At 46.1% G+C, this 13,907-nt stretch overlaps 1 protein-coding gene across 1 annotated transcript in view; it reads right to left on the bottom strand.

Moving 5' to 3' along the window:
• LOC107106283 (complement C1r subcomponent-like) overlaps positions 1 to 13,907 on the bottom strand; it is a gene marked incomplete at its 3' end in the record, with an annotated part of 66,663 nt that overhangs the window by 783 nt on the left and 51,973 nt on the right. The window lies entirely within an intron of this gene.

Raw genomic sequence — 13,907 nt, 5'->3', positions numbered from 1 at the left:
GGCCAGGCGTCCTCCTTCTTTTCCTGCTGGCGGCGTCCCTCCTTCCTTCCTTCCTTCCTTCCTTCCTTCCTTCCTTCCTTCCTTCCTTCCTTCCTTCCTTCCTCCCTCCCTCCCTCCCTCCCTCCCTCCCTCCCCTGCTTCCCTTCCTTCCTCGCCGGTGCAGAGAGGGGTGGGTGGGCAGAGACCCTCAATCCCTGCCGCCTTTCTTTTCTCTCTCGCTGGAAGGGAGGGCTCAGCTGCCATGGAGCCGGAGGGCGCAACCTCTAGCTGCCACCTCCTCCTCCTCCTGTGGCAGGGCCCAGCAGGGAAGCCATCATCCAGGGCTTTTGGCAGCAGCCCGGCCATGCTCCCCTCCCTGGCCCCTTCCCATGGCGGTGGTGATCGCCCGGTTAGGGCAGCGGGGGGGGCTTTTGGCGGGTTGGGGTGGGGTGCAGTTTGGCGCCCCTGAGGGCCGGCGCGCCCTAGGCGAGCACCTAATTCACCTAGCAGGCGAGCCAGCCCTGTGTACTGTGCTCACTTTTTCCTACATGTCCTTGAACTACAGTTGTTAGTAAATCTCTAACAGTTTGTTATTCCGCCTTGGTCCTCACACCTCATTTGGTCACTTATAAGGGGAAACCTACTGGAAAAGGAGCATATAAAGGGGTAGAGTGTGTGCTCTGGGCCCTCCCGAGGAGACCCATACCAGAGTGGTGGCAGCCATTAGAGAGCCTACTGTGATACCATCCAACACAGTAAAACAGGGAAGGGATTGCAATACAACAATTGCACAACCTGCCAGTGGTGCGCTGATGCCACCATGGTGCTGGTGTTGCTAGTCGGGACCCAGCAGCTGTTCTGCAGGGTGGCAATCAATGATACAAACAGCCCTCAGCAATGCTCTGGCTGCAAAGTTATCACATCGGAGGGCATAGCAAACCCACTGACACCCACCAGTCATGGAGCCGCATCCTTCCAATGCCCCATTAGCAGCACACGTGGACATGGCCATCTGCCAGACAGACAGTTGGCCAGACGGACAAAAGGAAATACTTCTTTACATAGTGAGGGATTGAAATGTGGAACTTCCAGAAGACATGGGCTGATTTTGCACAAGGAGCTGTGCCGCCGTCATGCCTTCCTTTGCCCTGTTTCCATTTCCCACTCAAAGCCGTGCAGCCATATTTTGACCTGCGGCTTTGCCCGATTTCCCCCGTGATTTCCTAATCCTCAAAAAACAGGATCACGAAACCACGGGGAAAATCAGGCAAAGCCGCAGGTCAAAATGCGGTCGTGGTCTTTGAGTGGGAAATTGACCAATGGAAACGGGGCAAAGGGAGGCGTGACGGCAGTGCAGCTCCTTGTGCGAAATCAGCCATGGTGATGTCCACAGGCAGAGACAGCTTTAAAAGGAGATTAGACAGATTCGTGGAGGAGAGGTCTATCAGTGACTACTAGGCACGGTGGCTGAAGGAAACCTCCACATTCAGAGGCACTAAACTTATGAATCCCAGAGTCAGGAGGCAACATCAGGGGAAGGCCTTGGCCTCTATGACCTGTTGTTGGTCATCCAGAGGAACTGGTTGGCCACTGTGTGAGATGGGATGCTGGACTAGATGGACCATTGGTCTGATCCAGCAGGTCTCTTATGTTCTTAGGAATGTCTTGGGCTCTATGCCCCATTGTTGGCCTTCCAGAGGAATTGGTTGGCCGCTGTGTGAGACGGGATGCTGGACTAGATGGACCACTGGGCTGATCCAGCAGGCCTCTTCTGATGTTCTTAAGCTGATGACCAACGCGAGCAGGCTGAAGGCAACCAAGGTATGTAATGAGCAGGGACTGGAACCAAACAATCTGCCAGATCCCAATCAGACACTCAGCTGTGGCGTAATCCACATATTCATTCAACGGTATCAAGGATACTGGAACCAAGTCAGATGAATGGCATTTCCAACTAACTCATTCTAGCAATGCTGCTGTTCCTTTGCAAGCTGCCCACAGAAGGGACAACTGCACAGGCCAAACAGTGTCCTGAGCGGGGCTGGAATGAGAGAGTTAGCAACTCCATAGCAGAGCAGCAAGATCCATGCAGGCCATTGCCGCCACTGGTTCGGCAGGCTGCTGATGCTGTACAGAGAATGCAATCTTTCCAGGACAGGCCCCTAACCAGACTATTTAAACCAGTTCAAAGCAGGGGGCATTTCGTAGAAAAAGAGGTGCAGGAGCTCATTAACATAACTCGTTAGCATAACTTATTTGCATGCGTCACACCCCCTGACATCACCAGAAGTGTGTCAGAAGGCAACACCCACCACTCAGGCTCCACTGGACTGTTTTGGATTGCTTGCTGTTGGGGGGGGGGGATGTGCAGATCTGTCCTCGCAGAAGCGGGAGAGCTTGTACCTGAATAAAACTTGGTCTTAAAGGTGCCACTGGACTGTTTTGGACCGGGGGGCCGGGGGGGCTCTGCAACTTACCTGCCTCCTTCTTGCTCTGACTGAGGGCTGCTGGGAGCAGGGGGTGGGGGTGGGGCTTGCTGCATGTGCCTGCCCCCTGGGCTCTTTACTGCCGGAGCTCCACTCCAGTGCGCTCCTGCAGGAAATGACCCCTGGTTCAAAGTATATAGAATCATAGAATGTTAGAGTTGGAAGGGACCTTGCAGGTCATCTAGTCCAACCCCCTGCACTCTGCAGGAGCATAGCCGAAAGATAGCCCTGCAACATAGCCCTAGATACCTACCTCTGCCTCTAAATGTCTCAACAGGATGGCATGATCCACTGCATCAGAAATTGCAAGTAAATCAAGTAGAAACAACCAACAACCACAGTACTTGTCTACATTCGGGTTTCCAGAATTTCTCCACTGACCTCAGCTCCATTTCGAATTAGCATCCATGCTGCCTTTATTTTTCTTAGGAGCAATAAAAGGGACTTTTCTGCTGCTGAAGATCATCCTGTTCTCTTGCAAAAACTTACAGATCGATGCAGCAGAGAAGAAGTGGAACCAAAGAGACATTTTCCACTTCATTGTATAAAGGTAAAGGTTCCCTTGCTCGAAAGCCAGTCGAATCCGACTCTAGGGTTGCGGTGCTCATCTCCATTTCAAAGCCGAAGAGCCAGCACTGTCCGAAGACGTTTCCATGGTCATGTGGCCGGCATGACTAGATGCCAAGGCGCATGGAACGCAGTTACCTTCCCACCGAAGCGGTACCTATTTATCTACTTGCAATTTCTTGCTTTCGAACTGCTAGGTTGGCAGGAGCTGGAACTAGAGACGGGAGCTCACTCCGTCATGCGGCACCCGGGTCTCGAACTGCTGAACTACCGACCTTCCACCGCCTGCAGTTCAGCGTCTTAACCACTTGAGCCACCGTAGCTCCTTCATTGTATAAACCGAAATGCAAAAGGAAGATTTCCCCAAGTTCTCAGCAACATGAAGGACAATCTTTATGTTTCAAAAAGAAAGAAGCAAACTTATCTTGATAAAAAGAGAAGTCATTGCAGATGTGCAATTCGGACAGTTTTTGAATGCTTAAAGTAGCTTAAAATCTTTATGATTCAGTAAAAGAAATGCTGAATTTAAACATGGGAGATAATTGCAAACTGTGCAAGTTACAGAACTAATTGCTAATTGTATTAGTTACAGAAGCGCTGAAGAAGTGTGCGTGCACTTGAAAACTTACACCCAGAATTAGACTTTGTTGGTCTTAAAGGTGCCACTGGACTCAAACTTTGTTCTATTCTTTCAGACTAACACGGCCACCCACCTGAATCTGTATTAGTTACAGATACACAAACGTTATTCTGATGTAGGCTTGGCAAGTTAAAAATATATATATACTGGCTTTTCTCAGTCCCAAGTTTATATTTTGAAAAGATAAATACAATGCAGGATATAACAGCAACAATACCAGTATTATTATTATTATTGATGATGATGATAAATACTAATACTTTGTGCATCTGTTGAAATATTACTTGACTTGGCACTATTACTATCAGAGGTTGCAGGGGGGCCCCATTCTCTATTTCCAAATCTGTAATTATTTTATGCCCAGTATGAGTTTTTGCAGGAATAACCTAAGAGGTGCAAGAGTTTTTCTTTCACATGTGCACGCTAACATCTTACCTAAACTTATTCTTAAAAGCCTCCAGAGGGCACTGTGTCCCATACTTAAGGACAACACTTCTTTGCAATGCAGAATCCAGTCAGATATCCTGTACATTGGATCTCAAACATCTGGGACACCTTCATCATGGAAAAAATTACAGATACCTTATGTCCCGGTTCCGGTAAACCCACACACCCCGGGGACCCCAATGACCACCTACTCACCCAGTGGACCCATGGACCGAGGGGACCTCGCAATCAGGATCCCGGGACTTAACCCACACACCCCGGGAACCCCAACGACCACCTACTCACCCAGTAGACCCATGGACCAAGGGGACCTCACAATGCCGGACCCCGTCAGCGCAGCCAAGGCACAACTGTCCGAACCAGTCCGACTGTGAAGCAGAGTCCCCAGGAGCAGCAGGAGAGGCCGACGCTGCCAAGGAGAGGCTGACGGCAAACCCACAAACACCCGAGACCCCGCACACCGGCGCCGGCAGCGGTCCTGTCGGCCTAGCATAGCTCCAACCACACCCAGGCCGTAGGGACAGTGTCGGAGCTTATCATGGGGGGGCGGGGCTGGGAGGAATGAGAGGGAAGCGAAGGGGCCAGGGAGGAAGTACGTGCTCGGAACTACCTGACACGGCCAGAGAGAGAAAGAGTCCAGGAAGGATGCTGAGAAGCTGGGGGCCAATGCACGGAGGTAGAGGGACTTATGGAGTGTCGTCTAACTCCGTCCCATCTGAGGCCCCAACGCTCCCTCTCTTCTTTACAGGCCTCCGCTTCCAGAGCCGTCAGACCTCCCCCTGTCTAAAATCGTCACGGCCACAGGAGGGTCTACGCCCAGAGCCCAGTGCGGGCTTGACACCTTAAGACAAGTTGACTTCTTCCCAACCTCCTACTGAAATGGTCTCCGTTCACAGAATACATAACTGCATCGGACATCCAACCACATAATCTGCTATATCTTCAATTAATATATACTTAATTAATACACTAACTTTGACCATTACGAGCCCTAACTGTGTTGCACCAAAGGCATCATGATTGTTTACCCGATCATTTAGAACTATAAAATAATATATTGCAATTTATTTTATTAATGCATTTATTTTAGGGGTACACAACTTATTAAGCAGTATTGGCCTCTTACGAGCACTGTTGACACTATCAACATAACAAGAATGTATTTATTGTTATTCTATGAGTACTATTTGTGTAATATATTAACACTTACTCAAACTCTAGTTTGTAAAACATGGTGACTTTTTTTATATATTTCTGTATCTCTGTATTCCTTTTGAAGTATCAGTAAAAAATAAAAATAAAAAAGATATCCTGTACATAGCTTTGTGACCTATTGATATCCCGTACATAGCTTTGTGACCTATCCTGTACATAGCTTTGTGACCTATTAAAAATAAAAAAGATATCCTGTACATAGCTTTGTGACCTATTGATCCAGAAAAACTACTCTAAGTAGGCACAGCTCACCAATTTGAGAACACAGCGGAGAAGAAGAATCACATCCAATATTAGTATTTCTTACTGTTTTTTGCAGTCAGAGTCATAAACAGAAAATCACATCCAATAAAGTCACTGCACACAATGTGCAAAAAGAATAGTTTTATTAAAAACGTCACTTTTAACAGGGGGGGAAACCCTCTTTTAAATACAAATGTGAAATTTCCAGAAATTCTGAAGCCATAGGGCAAAATGATCTGGGTATTTAGCCCTTTTAAACTCCTGTTTCAATGTTATTTGTCTAAAAGGCTCTGTGTTCTGAGAGAGAGAGAGAGATGCCATTGAGTTGCAGCTGACTTACAAGTGACCCCAGTAAGGGGCTTTGAAGGCAAGTGTGAAACAGAAGAGGTTGCCATTACTTTCCTCTGAAAAATCTTCATTGGTGGTCTCCCCTCCAAGTTTCTGAGATCTGGTGGAACTGGGCTATTACACATTCCACTGCACTCTATAGAACAGGGATGGCCAAACTTGCTCAGTGTAAGAGCCACATGGAATAAACATCAGATGTTTGAGAGCTGCAAGACATAAATATTACACACATTTTTATTTTTAAAATATGCACATTTGCTTTTTATTAACATTAAATGAGACTGCCAAAAACAAAAGGGGTAAAGACAGATATTGATATTGATAATGATATTTATTTGCCCAATTATGGCCCCGGTCACACGGAGAATTTGCCGCGCGAAAGGCACGAATGCTGGGCGGATTTTCGGGGTGCGTTCACACCGCAACATCTGGCAAGCGTAGCACACCAATGGCCAACCCGTGGCGTGCCGCCGAAGATGCGCAGTTAAAAAGTACCTGCAAAGATCTACTAGAAAATGGTTTGCCACGGGCTCCAGACAGACTCGTTCTGTGTGATCACGTCGGCGCACGCCTATTCCCTCCGGCCGTCCTCTTTGCAATGTGCACCGAAGGACAAAACCCCGGTGCGCCGTCGTCACGTCTGATCGCATAATGGCGGATCAGAATGCGACGGCGCAAATAACCATGCCTCCCCCCCCCGCGCGCGTTTTCCGGCACATGTGGCCAGGGCAGATATTTATTTGTTTGCTAATGATATTTGTCTAAGGGGGGGAGAGAGAGAGAGAGGTGGAAAGAAAGAAGGAAAGAGGTGGAAAGAAAGAGAGAGAGAGAAACAAAGAAAGCAAATAGATGGGAGGAAGGGAGTCCCAGGATTCCCCAGCTACCCGGCCGGGAGCCGCACAATATGTGTGAAAGAGCCGCATGTGACTCCCGAGCCACAGTTTGGCCACCCCTGGTATAGATAGTCCTATACAGTGAGTGAATACAGTATTTTCTTATCAAACCAAATCAAACCAAAATTTGTTTTTACCGCTTGAACTGCATAAAATGTATATTATATCATTCAATTAATGTATAAAATTATACTATCTGGCAAATTTATGGAAACGTCAAAGTATAAATGCCCTCACTTTCTACAAGCAAGATAGTGAATATACCCAAAACTAGGGAGAGAGAGAGAGAGAGAGAGAGAACCATACCCAATGCTACCTTTAGCATGTATAACTTAGGTTTGGTATCTGAGAGCTAGGAAAAAATAAAAGTTGGAAGTAGAGAACAACTTTTGTAGAAAAGAGAGTACATTATCTGGACAGAAACAGTCTCATTCAGCTGCAACAAGACTAGCAAGACAGCAAGTTCAAAACTAGTATGTAACAATGAACACACTGAACTCTTCAATACAGTATCGTCATTATACACATTTTTTGTTGTTCAGTCGCACAGTCGAGTCCGACTCTTCGCGACCCCATGGACCAGCTCCCGCCAGGCCCTCCTGTCTTCCGCCGTCCTCTGAAGTTTGCTCAGTTTCATGTTCGTTGCATCGATGACACTGTCTAACCATCTCATCCTTTGCCGTCCCCGTCTTCTTTGACCTTCAATCTTTCCCAGCATCAGGGTCTTCTCCAGTGAGTGCTCTAGAAGGGGAAGTCGTGGAAGTAGTGACAGACTTCACGTTCCTGGGATCCCAGATCACCACAGACTGTGACAGCAGCCATGAAATTAAAAGACGCCTGCTCCTTGGGAGGAAAACGATGGCGAACCTCAACAGCATGATAAAAAGTAGAGACATCACCCTGCCAACAAAAGTCCGCATGGTCAAAGCAATGGTATTCCCAGTAGTCATGTATGGCTGCGAGAGTTGGACTATCAGGTGGAGAAAGTTAAATATGTTTAAACAATAAACAAAGATGCACCCCTACTAAACATTGAGGATGTGTAATAAAACCTCACTCTGACTTGGATGACCTAGGGTAGCACTATCTTCTTAGATCTTTAAAGCTAAGCAAAGTCAGCCGTGGTTAGTACTTGGATGGGAGACCACAAAGGAAGTCCAGGGTTGCTACGCAGAGGCAGGAAATGGCAAACCACCTCTGAATGTCTCTTGCTTTGAAAATGCTACTGAGTTGCCGTAAGTCAGCTGTCACATGACAGCACTTTCCACCAATAGAATCTCAGTACCCCACTCAACTACAAGTCCCAGGATTCTTAAAGCCATGTCACAGGTAAAGCTGATAAACATGCTTCAAAGGGCTGATGGATTACATTGCCTCTGAGGCACACATGGGCCCGATTCAGATTGGAACCACATCACAGGAACGGAGCGTGCTGAAGCCTTTCTTCCCATGGAGCTGATGTTTGCGCTGCTGGGGAAATGTATGTATCTGTTAGTGACAATAACGTTTCCCCCAGGGCAATAATTTTTGCCCCACGAAGAAATCAGGCAGAAAATCAAAGTGGAGGTATAAAGATCTTTATCTGATGCGCACCAGAAAAACCCAGCCTGAGCTTAGAGACTCGGGCCTGAGATCAGAAACTCAGGCCAAGGGCTTCGTAGTTCTGTGGTTACATACAGTTTTTATACAATCGCCTAATTAACATATGCAAGCTTCTAATGCCCTATCACGACCGCAAAAAGTCCCTGTTAGTTAGTTGATTGGTCAACCACAAATTTACAATCTCCTCGCACGCCTCTTCTCCCTAGTCCCGTATTTGTTTGTTTTAATTCCATTTATGAACATGCTTCCTCCCAATTAGTTATACATTGTAGTGAAGACCAGGTGATTTCCATCCTCAAGTATAATTGGGATGGTATGCCTTATCCGGTCCTCCACTGACAAGAGCAGCTGTGTGCTATCTCCTGGTTTGCTATCCTTATCAATAAATATGTTCCTATAGATGTCTACCTGTCAAGGCTATGCCCCAATGAGATAGCTGCTTCCTTCGCTTCAATATCAGGGCTGGGAGTGTAGAGGATTTAAAAGTAACCAGCATTTTTTGAAGCTGAGAGCGTCCTGATCGATGGCATTCTGCCTCCTGCATTCTGCTGTACATCTTGCATTCTGCTTTGTAAGCTTATTTTCTACAAATGAACTTTTTTTATATAACAGAGTTCATTCTGAGTGTGTTCTACTTTCTAGCTTCTAAAAGCAGGCTCCAATACTTCTCATTACAGAACATTGACGATGAATTCCCAAAATTTCCCAATTAATACCTCCCTAACATATCCATTAGAATACACAAATTTCCCCAAATAAGAGCTCCATGGGGCTGTTTGAAGTTGGTAGGCTGCTTAACTACCCTCTCCCCAGCAGTGCTGATCTGAACTGGACCCACACATGATGGAATTCCAGAGCCTAGTCTTTGTAACTTGGGAACCAGCCCTCTAACTACATTGTAGGGGGGGGAAGCCCTTGGAGTTCCTCAAGGCGCCATAGTTTTGACTGCCACATTGGCCTGAGCGACAGTCACACAACTATAAAGGGAAATGGTCCCCCCAAAATGTCAGCTGTCTTGCTCCGAATCCTCTCTCACTCCTTCAGTTTGCCTCTGAATTTACATTTGGAGGCGAGAGACATACATTCTGCCACTTAATTTCTCATTAAGTCGCTCTGTTCACAATGTGTGAGTCACATATTCACACTGGTAGCAACGCAAGCGCACACCAGCACACACACAAAATATGCAGGCATCAAAAAGTTCTGACACATAAAGAGACCCAACTTAGAGGCGTTGGAGGGAGAGCAGGAGGTGTAAATTATTCATGCAATAGCATTTTCTTTTCTTCTGCGGCTGACTCTGAAAAACCACGATAATATGCTGCAAGCATCGGCATCGTTATCTGTAAAAAAAAAAAAATCCAAAAAACCTTAGAAGTTTCTCTGCAGTCCTTTTCACTTGTCTTCTAAAGGCTTCTAAAGATATCCCAACAGGATGTGCCCGGATAGGAGGTTGAGGCAGCTGTGATGTTAACTGACAAGTCTCCAAAGCTCTACAGAGTAGGTTTTTGCCTCTGCAAGCACTCCACAAACACCACATAAAACCAGCCTGGTCAAAAGTTATGAGTTTCAACAGGACTCTTAAGAGGAAGATGGCCACCAAACAGAACGAAAGACAAATCCCCCAGGGCTCTTCTTGTAGAAAAAGCCCAGCAGGCCACACCCAAGAGCAGAAACTCATTTGCATATTGGGCCACACCCCTGACAACACAGCTCATTAGCACATTAGGCCACACCCCCATGTTACCAGAAGTGTGCTCATCCAGCCACACCCACCTTTTGCTTCTTATTCTGTTTACCTTGTTTGTTGTCAAAACCCAGGGCTTTTTTGTAGCAGGAACTCGTTTGCATGTTAGGCCACACACCCCTAATGTAGCCAATCCTAATGAGTTTCTGCTGTTGGGTGTGGCCTATTATGCTAATGAGTTCCTGCTGGGCGTGGCCAACTTGGGAGCCAGCCGGAACTCCGTTCCTGTGCGTTCCTGCCCAAAAAGAGCCCTGCCTGTTCCTATCTGACAAGTACTTGCATCGTGCACCAGCTGGCTTCGGGTCTTGTACACAGAAAAAAAGTGAGCTTATTTTAAATAAAAAATTAAAAAGCAAGTAACAATAACAAGAAAATGAGCTTGATAAGCCTGAAGGGTGATAAGCCTCTTGTCAACAGAGTCAAGTGCAGGGGTCATGGCTCAGTGGTAGAGCATCTGCTTGGCATGCAGAACGTCCCAGGTTCAATCCCTGGCATGTCTAGTTGAAAGGGCTGGGCAGGAGGTGAAGTGAAAGAGTCCCTGAGTCCCTGGAGAGCCGCTGCCAGTTTGAATAGACAATCTGTGCCTTGATGAACCAAGGGTCTCATTCACTATAAGGCAGCTTCAGTTGTTCCTGGAGTGAATATACTAGCTCGGGAGAAACAGAAGAGTTTGGTGTTTTGCAAGATCACGCAGAGTTCAGTACTGAGCACAGAATTCAGCTTGCAAGGAACAAGATGAAGATCTAACTCTGCTTGAGCAACTTTTTGTTAAAATGCCTCTTGAGATGTACTTGGGGCAAAAAATATGAAGAGAGGAAGTACCATGATTATGATAATTCTATTGTCAAGGGTTTATTAGTAACTTGGGACACAATAAGTAACAAACTATGCCTCTCCTGATAATTCTCCCCCGGACCTGGCAGTAAAAGAATTGGTTTCCATAATGTAGGACAAAGGATCAATGGATGTGATTGATGAATGTGATTTTTGATATTTTTCTTGACATGTAGAATGACAGCTGTCACTATGCCTTATTAGGAGTCTGATTTTAAGTGAATCAGACTTAGCACATAACCCAGGTAGAAGAGACTTAGAATAGAGTTAACGAGAGCATTTTTAATTACCAATGGTTCTTTTGGTGGGACACAATAAGTAACAAACTATGCCTCTCCTGATAATTCTCCCCCGGACCTGGCAGTAAAAGAATTGGTTTCCATAATGCAGGACAAAGGATCAATGGATGTGATTGATGAATGTGATTTTTGATATTTTTCTTGACATGTAGAATGACAGCTGTCACTATGCCTTATTAGGAGTCTGATTTTAAGTGAATCTAGACCTTAGCACTTAACCCAGGTAGAAGAGACGTAGAATAGAGTTAACGAGAGCATTTTTAATTACCAATGGTTCTTTTGGATAGATTCAGAAAATAATGGAATGGAATGCATATTTGAAATTATAAGCTCCCCGGTTGAAGGACATTCTGAAAGTATAGCTACGAGATGGAAAGACAAGAGTGTTCTCAAAACAAATATCTTTTTGGGTAGAGCTGAGCACCTGGCCCCAGAAGGTCTGCCAAGAGCTACGTTTTATGTATCTTATCGGGAAACTCCCTAGTTTCATGCTGAAGCAAACAAGCCAGGAATGATGCCAGAAGGAAGCCCCTCTGTTCATTGATGTTTCCCACTGTTCCGGGACCAGATAAGATGGAAGCAAACAAGCCAGGAATGATGCCAGAATGAAGCCCCTCTGTTCCGGGACCAGATAAGATGACGTAAGTATTGACACTTAAGATCCAGATAAGGGTTTGCCAATAGAGAAACGCCAGCTAATATGATGCACTGATGATGAGACCTGTTGGATACCAGTTAAAGATTTCTTAACATATAAACTGTAATGATGTCATTTGGCGTATAAGACCTATTGCCATTTCTGGTTGGGGCAGAATACAGCTTGGTGTTACTGGGTGCCAAGGTATCCAGTTCTGTATTTTCCTGATTATTGCAATAAACAGATATTTATCCACTCCTTGGACTCCAACCATGTGTTCCTTATTCGGCCCCGGGAGCACACGGGGCACAGGTTTGTGCATCAATAATGAGCTCCCATTCACTTAATGTTAGGAAATGTGAAGGCTGTGGATTGGGGCGCTACAACAAATTGGTTATCTGGTAGTATGGTAATCCCTTTGGAAATAGTAGCATCCCCTAGTAATGGTAGTATTACGATTTTTCATTATTTGTAAATTAGAAGTTTTTTGACGGCAAAGATACAGAGAGGTGAGATTCTCAGAGTACCAACTTATGGTGACCCTGTAGGGTTTTCAGGACAAGAAATGAACAGAGGTGGTTTGCCATTGCCTGCATCACAACCCTGGACTTTCATGATGGTCTCCCATCCAAGTACTAACCAGGACCAACCCTGCTTAGCTTCCAAGCTCTGACAAGATCAGGCTAGCCCAGCCCATCCAAGTCAGGGCTTTGGGGATAGAAGGTGGCAATAATATCTTTTCTTACACATATAAAGGTTTTTTTTTGTATTTCCAATGTTAACCTGTCAAATATTTTGTTTAAAAATGGGGAAAGGTTTGGGGGTACAGTGTAAAGGGAGCGGTGGCACAGGGGATTTTCCCCTGCTTAACAATAACATCTGAACTGCCATGCTTTGGCAGTTCTAGCCCCGTGCTGGTGTGAGCAACCAAGCCTTGTCCTAGCTCATCGTCTACCCAGCAATTCGAAAGCTTCGGCGAGTAGATAAATTGGGGACCACCCGTAAGGGGGTGGGCACACCCCTCCCTTCGGGAAGGTGTTAGCTGCCGAGGCAACTTCTGAGGCGCAGCGACCGGAAAGACGAAATAACTGTCGGTTTTCCTGCAGTGAAGCGAGTCGGCCAGGCAGTGGCAGTGTGTGGCTGCACAACATCAAGAAGCCAGACATCATCAGCCAGCCGACAAGATGCCGTAGGAACACGACTGAACCAGCCCGCAGATGAAGCCCGGCTAGCTGCAATGTGTGTGTAATTAATGCTGTATGTTTGTCTTCCCTATCCCCACAGATATTGTTAGTCCAACTGTCTCAAGAGTAACTGTAAATTGCTCTGAGCCCGCAGGTATGTGGGAAAGAGCGATCAATAAATCGAAAGCATTATTATTATTATTATTATTAATAAATACATGGGTGTAGAAATTTCTGACCTCAATAGGTTCTTCCTTCTCAGTTACTCTCAACTTCTGAGAGAAAATATTACAAAAATAATCACGCCGTGGCATCTCTCTTTTCCATAAATGGTTGTCTTGTGCCCGTGTACAAAGGTATCAGGAGACAGCATTCTGTCTTCTATCCTCAGGTATTGTATTACGGTTCCTTGTACTCCAGAACTACTTTTTATTATGTAGTTTTGATACCAAAATGTAAGTAGGTTAACAATCCTGTATATGTTAACAGTAACAAGAATGCATTTGAAAAAATATGGGAACGAAAGGTTATCCCACAAAAAAGAGACTAGCCTCATAAAATGAAATACCTATATACAGGGCTATTTTGGGGCAGGAACGCACAGGAACGGAGTTCCGGCTGGCTTCAGAGTTGGCCTCGCCCACTACAGCCATAACCTCTCCATGCGTGGCTACAGAGGGAAGGCCTGGAGAGCGACTCCCGCCCAGCGACTCTGAGGCAGGCCGGCCAGGGGGGGCCCTGGAAGGATTGGGGAGGCATTTAAATGCCTCCCCATGCCTTCCCCAG

The sequence above is a fragment of the Gekko japonicus genome, unplaced genomic scaffold, assembly GCF_001447785.1.
Source record: "Gekko japonicus isolate JY-2015 unplaced genomic scaffold, Gekko_japonicus_V1.1 scaffold3071, whole genome shotgun sequence".
NCBI classification, from domain to species: Eukaryota; Metazoa; Chordata; class Lepidosauria; order Squamata; family Gekkonidae; genus Gekko; species Gekko japonicus.
This window is presented reverse-complemented; position numbering and strand designations above follow the sequence as displayed.